This window comes from Schistocerca americana, chromosome X (genome assembly GCF_021461395.2).
Source record: "Schistocerca americana isolate TAMUIC-IGC-003095 chromosome X, iqSchAmer2.1, whole genome shotgun sequence".
In the NCBI taxonomy this organism is placed as follows: domain Eukaryota; kingdom Metazoa; phylum Arthropoda; class Insecta; order Orthoptera; family Acrididae; genus Schistocerca; species Schistocerca americana.
In genome coordinates this window covers 263,857,198-263,867,714 of record NC_060130.1, presented here as the reverse complement: position 1 = coordinate 263,867,714, position 10,517 = coordinate 263,857,198, and the positions used below count along the sequence as shown (strand labels likewise).

Sequence of the window (10,517 nt, the reverse complement as noted above, 5' to 3'; positions counted from 1 at the left end):
TTCTTCAAATTGGCTATGAATTTGGCATTAAAACTTATTAAACGTCAGTAATAGTTACATTTTCGCAATACATTCATAATACGACATATACAGGTTCAAAAATGGTTCAAATGGCTCTGAGCACTATGGGACTTAACATCTGTGGTCATCAGTCCCCTAGAACTTAGAACTACTTAAACCTAACTAACCTAAGGACATCACACACATCAATGCCCGAGACAGGATTCGAACCTGCGACCGTAGCGGTCGCGCGGTTCCAGACTGAAGCGCCCAGAACCGCACGGCCACACCGGCCGGCTGACATATACAGGAAATGTCTATAGCTTTCACACATTTTGAAAGCAGTATCTATGAAATTTACTCTTAAAATTATTATTGTCCTTCGCTCTCACCGTCCTCTGCAGTAACTGTTGTTGGTCGCATCAGCATCTCATAAAACTCTCATAAAACTCTTATGGAATGTATGTCATTACCCTGTGTACATCCTGAATCATCTGGTCTTGTATTGAAATTTTACCATTGCATACCATTTTTGTTGAGATGTGAGACACTCCTGCGTTGTTCTTTTGCAGCAAGAAAGTGTTTTTCACCTCATCTTCAATGAACCCAGATACGGTTAAATAGCTTTTAGGTAAGTAATATTCTAACTGTTTGTTCTTGGAAATCAAAAACGAGGCCTTTTCCAGGAACTCTGTTGAATTTTTGTGGGCCTTTGATCATCATTTCCTGAAATCAAAGGTATTTTCATCAGAGATTTGAGTGACATTGAATCCTGTCTTCCTTGAGGATTGAATGAAATCAATGTTTGTGGTAGTGTTTAAATTTTGTGTAGTCGTTTGACTTTCCTTTTCGCAGTTCCAAAACTGCGATCAAATTGAAGAAAGGAGTGCCATCGCAAGGGAAGATAATAATATACCTTTGTAAATTGCCCAGTAGCACCCAATGCAAGCAGAAAGGGAACTGAAGTTTCGACCTCCATATGCGTCACTGAAAAGGTGAAGTTCTTTAATCTAAGGGGCCATATTGCATATTTTCAACAACAGCATGCTGTATACGTCGTCAGGAAACGTAGGTCCACAAGGAAAAACATCACATTAGAAACTCCGAACTAACACACTTTTAAGTCATCTAGAACAGCTGCTATATCAATAGCTACACTACTGGCCATTAAAATTAATACACCAAGAAGAAACGCAGATGATAAACGGGTATTCATTGGACAAATATATTATACTAGAACTGACATGTGATTACACTTTCACGCAATTTGGGTGCATAGATCCTGAGAAACCACCTCTGGCCGTAATAACGGCCTTGATACGCCTGGGCATTGATTCAAACAGAGCTTGCATGGCGTGTACACGCACAGCTGCCCATGCAGCTTCAACACGATACCACAGTTCACCAAGAGTAGTGACTGGCGTATTGTGACGAGCCGGTTGCTCGGCCACGATTGGCCAGACGTTTTCAATTGGTGAAAGATCTGGAGAATGTGCTGACCAGGGCAGCAGTTGAATACTTTCTGTATCGAAAAGGCCCGTACAGGACCTGTAACATGCGGTCGTGCATTATCCTGCTGAAATATAGGGTTTCGCAGGGATCGAATGAAGGGTAGAGCCACGGGTCGTAACACATCTGAAATGTAACGTCCACTGTTGAAAGTGCCGTCAATGTGAACAAGAGGTGACCGAGACGTGTAACCAATGGCACCCCATACCATCACGCCGGGTGATACGCCAGTATGGCGCTGGCGAATACACGCTTCCAATGTGCTTTCAGCGCGATGTCGCCAAACACGGATGCGACCATCATGATGCTGTAAACAGAACCTGGATTCATCCGAAAAAATGACGTTTTGCCATTCGTGCACCCAGGTTCGTCGTTGAGTACACCATCGCAGGCGCTCCTGTCTGCGATGCAGCGTCAAGGGTAACCGCAACTATGGTCTCCGATCTTATAGTCCATGCTGAAGCAAACGTCGTCGAACTGTACGTGCAGATGGTTGTTGTCTTGCATACGTCCCCATCTGTTGACTCAGGGATCGAGACGTTGCTGCACGATCCGTTACAGCCATGCGGATAAGATGCCTGTCATCTCGACTGCTAGTGATACGAGTCCGTTGGCATCCAGCACGGCGTTCCGTGTTACCCTCCTGAACCCACCGATGCTATATTATGCTAACAGTCATTGGATCTCGACCGACGCGAGCAGCAATGTCGCGATACAATAAACCGCAATCGCGATAGGCTACAATCCGACCTTTATCAAAGTCGTAAACGTGATGCCGGCTCCAACCTTGTGGGAATGCTCTGAAAAGCTAATCATTTGCATATCACAGCATCTTCTTCCTGTCGGTTATATTTCGCGTCTGTAGCACGTCATCTTCGTGGTGTAGCAATTTTAATGGCCAGTAGTGTATTACTCATTTGCATTTAATGAAGAATATCCAAACTCAGGCGTCCTACATTAAATTCAGAACAATACTCTGATGCGCTGAAAATGCAAGGCTTTAAGCAACTGAGCTGTAGAAACGAACACCATCGTTGAGGGTGAACGAACTCGAATATATCGAAGTCCTATTAAGCCGGCATATGAATGGTTTTTGTTCCCGTTTTGTAGTTCGCAGCCGGCCCGAGTGGCCGAGCGGTTCTAGGCGCTACAGTCTGGAACCGAGCGACCGCTACGGTCGCAGGTTCGAATCCTGCCTCGGGCATGGATGTGTGTGATGTCCTTAGGTTAGTTAGGTTTAAGTAGTTCTAAGTTCTAGGGGACTGATGACCTCAGAAGTTAAGTCCCATAGTGCTTAGAGCCATTTGCACCATTTTTTTGTAGTTCGCAATGTGCACCTAAATGCGAACACGTTTGGTGAAAACAAAACCTATTTCTTGGCGCTTGATCCCTTCTTCAGGCTACAGATTCAATTATCGTACAAGCAACTTTACTCAATTTGGCCACGGCTAGAAAATACTCTGGAATTTGAGACTACAGATTCAGCATTGCTCGAAAGCTGCATTGTGGTTATAAGGTGTGAATGCGAACTGAATACTGCAAACGAAATCTGCAGACGGTCGCTACAAACATAGTCTGCTCAGACAAACCTGAGCATGTGCAGGGTCCTATGCTCCACAAGTTAATACACAAACGTGTAAAGAGATGAGAATTTGTCACGATGTGCACTGGTGAGCAGTAATGAGAGTACAGTGATGCTGGGTGCTGGCCGCGGGCGTCACCTGGCCGGCCGGTAACAATGGCATTTGTTGTGGCGCGTGTTTTTTGCTGCGCCGGCTCAAACACCTGTTGTCAACCGGCGGAGTCCTGGCCCGCGGCGCGCCGCGCGCACCGGTTTTTTAAGCGGCCGTGGAGGGGAGCCCGCCTGCCCCAGTACATGTGCGTCTCTGCCGACGAACGGAACTCTCGGAAAGGCATGGACTGACTGCCGGTGAGTACGCCGCCACAGCCGCTTCTACTGCTGCCATCGTCCGCCGACACACCGCCGTTTCGCGCGTCACTGTTTTCCTCGATCTCAACGCCTTTGCGCAGCCGCCCGTTTCGATTTCACCTCGTACAATCGACTCGCCATCTACGACTCTGTCAACTTTATTCGCGAGAGATCCGGACGCGTTCGCTGCCACGGCTCCTGATTTCCATTTTGCTGTGATTTAGGTAGGCTGGGTAGGTACAACGCGCATCATTTGTGGATTTGAAAGACACTCGCCACTGTGATAGAGGATATTCGTCACGGAACACTTATTTATGATGATGTGACACATTTCATTTCAGTGAATTCTTACGCATTCATACTTATTTACCATTTTTTTATTTATTTCTGCCTTTATTTCCTTACTTGCTAAAATTGATTTCTATTTCCTCGCTCTATAAGGATCGTCTGTGCAACTAGACACAAGTGTTCTTAAGCTTCTGCCATTACCGGTCGGGTTTCTCTTCGTTTTTTTTCTGTAGCGTCTTCAATGCCCCATTTAAATTTCTTCTATCGCTGCCAACTGTCCAACTTAGCCGCTGACATTCTGAAGGTAAAATCATCCGGGTCATATTCTTCAGATCACTGCACATTTCGATCTTTGTGCAGCGATTTTCTTCGGGAATTTTCTGGTACTTCTGGCTGGCACTTTAACTTTCGATACGACCAATTAACAATAGAAATAACAACCTCCCCATTCAGATTATAACGGTACGTAGTATTAAAGCTATTGGGAGATTCAACAACTATTTGTATAGTCAAGTGGACGACATTGGTTGATGAACCACTTGAATTGTGTACTCTACTCTTGCCAGTAGTTGCTTACTTACTATCACATGTGTAAAGTAATAGAGACTAGATATAAATTTACGATGATGGCAAGGTTATTATAAATTGTTATTCAGTTCAGGTGGACGATTAGTAGATGGAAAAGCCAACGTGCACTTTTCGAATGAACCATTCCAGTTTTCCTGAGACGTGGACCTAAATCAGGACCGAGATCTGTAACACGCCCCTCCTACATGCGAGTGTAGGGTTCTAACCTGTGCCTCAGGCTACTCAGTTTTCTACGAAACATTAAGAACGGCAATAGGAAATGCTTCCGAAATTAGTGGTCTAGGGTGCAGTCATTATGACAATAGACAAAATCACTTCAGACGAATGCCAGAATGATTTATGTAACGGCAGATTCCGTGTTGTGTAACTGTCCAACGGAGATAGAGTATCATTTCGAATCACCGTAACACCGAAATAGCGTCGAAATTACTGTATTTGACTGTGATCTACGGGATATTTTACGAGGAAGCCAACGTAGGGTAACAACTGATACACTGGGCCACCCTGGATGGAAGACGCCTCTGCAACTTTAGCTCTATTGTCAGTTATTTCCGAGACACTACTATTCCAAAAATCCCAGGAATGGAAATCACTAAACATTAAATTAGTAGATCGATGCTTTTATACTTTACTGTCTATTTCTCTTTACAGCTGACGCTGATGTGTTTCATCGTCTTACGTAGATAATCGAAGATGGTGCCTACAATGTTTTTAAACATAAAGATGAACTCCGACTGGCAACAAAGTACGTTGGAGGCACCCTGTAATAACGAGATATATATGTAAATACTCGACGAAAGATTGACGGTTTAATAGCAGAGAATCGTTACGGAGAAAAATATCGTCTGCTTATCTGATGATGGTTATTTAACTATAGAAGCACTAGCTCGATATATCTACTGCAGCTTTATCCTTTAAATGTACATTTTACATATACATTTCACTCGAGTTACTGATGTTATATCTTACTCCCTCACATCACTCCCCAAGGTGCGACTGATTATCAGAGTTTCAGGGTATGAGAATGAGCTGGTTTACATTTCTGAAACTTCATTTCGTTCCTGTCATCACTTTTTGCGCTTTTCACTTAATTAATATGCAACACCTCCTTGTGAAAAGCAAATCTCGAAACCTTCCGTTTCTGTTTCCTCTGAATATTTACTTTTAGTTTCCATGATTTCCATCGTACCGTCTGCGATGACTCGCTTTGCGAGTACAACGTTTCGTGGCGCCTTGGAGAGTGTAATACGAAGAACGTATCCACTGAAGTGACCAGCCGTAGAGAATTTCTTTACCTCTATCGCTATATTGTTACGGGCGAGTAAAACTAGCTCAGTTGTTTGTCATTAGTATAGCAATCCTCAAACAGCTGCTCTTCGGGGATAACCAACTGCAAATTTCGTGATCCCTCCTAACTTTAGAATTTAACGGCACACTCTAAGAGAGCCGTAATGATAAATTTCAGTGCCTGTTGACTGTGATTCCCGTTCTAGCACGCCGTCGGTTCTTGGGTGACAGATGGTGCTTCCGTTGAAAATGCCACTTTTACTTCGCGTATTTTCTATCTTACTACCACATAATTTCCGAGAATTTTTCTGACGAGGAAACTTGACATATTTTCGGGTGTGCAATAGGTCTGACGCCTCGATTATTCAGCATATCGGAAGGTCGCACGTGCTTCGAGCGGTATTTGTCGTTTGAAAATGGTTCAAATGGCTCTGAGCACTATGGGACTCAACATCTGAGGTCTTCAGTCCCCTAGAACTTAGAACTACATAAACCTAACTAACCTAAAGGCATCACACACATCCATGCCCGAGGCAGGATTCGAACCTGCAATCGTAGCGGTCGCGCCGTTCCAGACTAAAGCGCCTAGAACCGCTCGGTCACTCCGGTCGGTCATTTGTCGTTTCAGATTGATTGAGGTCCAGACCTTTAAGATGGTCGTTCTTAATGTGTGAAAAACACTTGTACACTTGCCCAAGTATTGTGCAGAATCATTGAGCTGGCTGGACACCCTTAAATACAGTATAAAGTAAACCGGTCCAAATCTGGGCGGTGGATGAAGTATTGGCCGGCAAGGGGAGGAGAAGTGGTGGAATAAGGTTCCTCATCACTAGTCTTTGTACCAGTGTCCTGGGTTAAACTCCAAACCTTTCCGCAGGGTCATATGAAGTATAGTAATTTCGTGTGGATCAGTGGTCGAGTGAAAATCTTCCGACCGGACGCTAATTGGGCGACTTGCGTGTCCCTAATCTACTCGTTATCCAGCTGTCGAGAGAGGGCCTTAATTTGAACGGTGAATCCTAACCACGTGTCGTTCCTGTGCGGATTTTCACGTCGGTAAGAGGTAAAGGCCAGGTTAAATTCCCGTGGTTCGAGAGCGATACGATGCCGCAACATTCCCATTGCGAGACACGCGCTTTACCGCTGACCCACCATGCATGTTGCACTGTTGATGGTGATTTGTCCGTGCGATGGGGACGCTTAACTCGGCGGGCCCCTTAGTGCTATGCGCACCTTCTACCTTCTCTCATTATCATCATCAGTCATCATCCTAATCATCATCATCCAACAGAAACATAACAGTACATTATACACGTATCAGTTACACTCACCTGCACTCTACAAATACACACACGAAACAGCTCTCAGTTACCCAGAAGGAAAGGGACCAACGTGCGCGAATGAAGAATATCTTTTCCGGCAGGCGGTTGAATCCATCCAGTGGAATATCCTAATCAAAGGTGTCATACAGTATTTACATTCTCATCTCGTCATTGTGGCAGGAAAGACAAAGGTTAGACATTCAGAACGTACGACTGAGTCCTCCGAGTCGTTCATTCCTTAGATAGACGCTTTCCGGTAATAACACCATGTAGTGCTGTTAATTACGATAGAAAAGTAATAGAATTCTTTCTAGGTTCACAACAATACCAGCTGTCAGTTTGGCGAGTCACGACGCCCGTTATGGTTATGCTTCTGTAACTCGCAGTTGAATGTTTTCTTGGTATATCGGGAAATGGAACTCTAGATTTCGAAGTCCCGTCAATAACGAGGTTATTGGAGTCGGTGCACTAGCTCAAGTGAACCATCGCCCAGTAGGGAATTTTACATGTACATCTACGTGACTACTCTGCTATTCACAATAAAGTGCCTGGCAAAGGGTTAAGTGAACCACCTTCAAGCTGTCTCTCTACTGTTCCACTCTCGTCCGGCGCGCGGGAGAAACGAGCACTTACAATTTTCTGTGCGAGACCTGTTTGCTCTTATTTTATTGTGCTGATCATTTCTCACTAGCCGGCCGGGGTGGCCGAGCGGTTCTAGGCGCTACAGTGTGGAACTGCGCGACCGCTACGGTCGCAGGCTCGAATCCTGCCTCGGGCATGGATGTGTGTGACGTCCTTAGGTTAGTTAGGTTTAAGTAGGTCTAAGTTCTAGGGGACTGATGACCTCAGAAGTTAAGTCCCATAATGCTCAGAGCCATTTGAACCATTTTTCTATCTATGTAGGTAGGTGCCAACAGAATGTTTTCGCAATCGGAGGAGAAAACTGGCGACTGAAATTTCATGAGAAGGTCCCGCCGCAACAAAAAAGCGCCTTTGTTTTAATAATTGCCACTCCAATTCACGTATCATGTCTGTGGCACTGTCTCCCCTATTTCGCGATAATACAAAACGAGCCGCCCTTCTTTGAGCTTTTTCGATGTCATCCGTCAGTCCCACCTGAGGTGGATTCCACACCGCACAGCAATACTCCAGGATAGGGCGGACAAGCGTAGTGTAAGCAGTCTCTTTTAGTAGACCTGTTGCAACTTGTAAGTGTTCTTCCATGGTCTTATCTTCCAAGATTCCACGGCATACAACGAAGTGATTTGGGAAACTACGATAAACTTAAGTGAGTGACGCCTGACGCAGAATTGAACCATTTCCTCCCGAATTAGAACGACTCAGTGTCATTTAGAAATAGCTTTATTCATCCCTGAATCAAGGGTATCGGACATAACTACTCATTCTGTTTTTTTCTCATAGAGTAAGGTGTTCCGTGCACTGTATGTGTCGTTCATTGTATGTGTATAAGAAGTGACTGAGCATTGTGGCGTAATGATTAAGACACAGGACTCGTGCTCGGGAGGGGCGAGACGCGAATATTTGACCATTAATCGTGATTCTTGTTTTCCGTGGTCACCATCAAGCGTGAAAAGCGTATGCCAAGGCGGTTCTGCTTAGAAGGCCACAAGCGATTTCCTCCCTTGCCCATGTCCAGCTGAGCTTCTGTCGTATCTCTAACGACCTCGAAGTTGACGGTACGTTGTTTCTGAAACCACTGCGTGCGGCACTTAGTGCCGCTAGATGCTGCTCAGTTACAGATGACAGCAGGAAGTTAATCGTATGGCAAGATGTGTGGAGTTGCTGAGGCGCCCTGTTCGCGAGAGGAGCAGATGCGGCAGCTGCTTTTTTACTGGAGTCCTTCTGCTACTGCATCTGGTCACTGACCCACAAACGGAGTACCGCTCGCACTTACAGACGACTCCTGTGCCAACAGCGATTCACTCCTGTGCGCGTCATCACCTAAACTGTGTTTCGTTTCTTCCCTCCATTTGGGTTTTATTTGTACACCCTAACTCTGAGGAAATGATAAGGTTCGAGCCACTTTTTTACTGATACGAGTATTTCAGTGGCATACGTTCTAGCGACCTTGGCGCCTACAGTTAAACACTGAAGTGACAAAAGTCATGGGATATGGTTCAAATGGCTCTGAGCACTATGGGACTTAACATCTGAGGTCATCAGTCCCCTAGAACTTAGAACTACTTAAACCTAACTAACCTAAGGACATGACACACATCCATTCCCGATGCAGGATTCGAACCTGCGACCGTAGCGGTCGCGCGATTCCAGACTCAAGCGCCTAGAACCGCTCGGCCACACAGGTCGGTAGTCGTGGGATGGAGATATGCATACAAACAGATGGCTAGTATCGTGTACACAAGGTATGAAAGGGCAGCGCATTGGCGGAACTGTCTTGTGTCCTCAGGTGATGTACGTGAAGAGGTTTCCGACGTTATTATAACCGCACGACGGGAATTAAGATTCCAAACGCGGAATGCTAGTTGGAGCTAGACGCATGGAACTTTCCATTTCGGAAATCGTTAAGGAATTCAATATTCCGAGATCCACAGTCTCAAGAGCATGCCGAAAATACCGAATTTCAGGCATTACCTCTCACCGCGGACAATGCAGCGGCCGACGGCGTTCACATAACGACTGAGAGCAGCGGCGTTTGTGTAGAGTTGTCAGTGCTGACAGACTGCCTTAAATAACCGCAGATATCAATGTGGGACGTACGAAGAACATATCCGCTAGGACACTGACGCGAAATTTGGTGTTCATGGGCTATGGGCGCAGACAACCGGCCCAAGTGCCTTTGGCAGCACCACGCCATCGCCTGCAGCGCCTCTCTTGAGCTCGTAAACATATCGGTTGGACCATAGACGACTGGAAAACCGTGGTCTGGTCAGGCAAATCCCGATTACAGTTGGTAAGAGCTGATGGTAGGGTTCATGTGTGGCGCAGACTCCACGAAGCCATGGACCCAAGTTGACAACAAGGCACTGCGGAAGCTGGTAGTGGCTCCATAATGGTGTGGGCTGTGTTGACATAGAATGGACTGGGTCCTCTGGTGCAACTGAACCGATCGTTGAATGGAAATGCTTATGTTCGGCTACGGAGACCATTTGCAGCCATTCATGGACTTCATGTTCCAAAACACCGATAGAATATTTATGAACGACAATGCGCCATCTCAGCTGGTGTGGCCGAGCGGTTCTAGACGTTTCAGTCTGGAACCGCGAGACCGCTACGATCGCAGGTTCGAATCCTGCCTCGGGCATGGATGTGTGTGATGTCCTTAGGTTAGTTAGGTTTAAGTAGTTCTAAGTTCTAGGGGACTGATGACCTCAGATGTTAAATCCCATAGTGCTCAGAGCCATTTGAACCAAATGCGCCATGTCGTCGGCCCACAGTTGTTCACGATTGGTTGGAAGAACATTATGTACAATTGAAACGAATGATTTGGCCACCGAGAGGTTCTAGGCGTTTCAGTCTGGAACCGCGCTGCTGCTACGGTCGCAGGTTCGAATCCAGCCTCGGGAATGGGTGTGTCTGATGCCCTTAGGTTAGTTAGGTTTAAGTAGTTCCAA

The 10,517-nt window shown here is 45.8% G+C and overlaps 1 protein-coding gene across 2 annotated transcripts in view; it reads left to right on the top strand.

The window, feature by feature from the left end:
* Positions 1-3,320: 3,320 nt before the first annotated feature.
* LOC124555300 (zinc finger protein GLIS2 homolog) overlaps positions 3,321-10,517 on the top strand; it is a 137,198-nt gene continuing 130,001 nt past the window's right edge. The window contains exon 1 of one of the 2 annotated variants that reach the window (XM_047129174.1): positions 3,321-3,439. The gene's annotated coding sequence lies outside the window, so the exon portion shown is untranslated. The remainder of the gene's footprint in view (positions 3,440-10,517) is intronic. The other variant, XM_047129172.1, reaches the window with a different exon arrangement.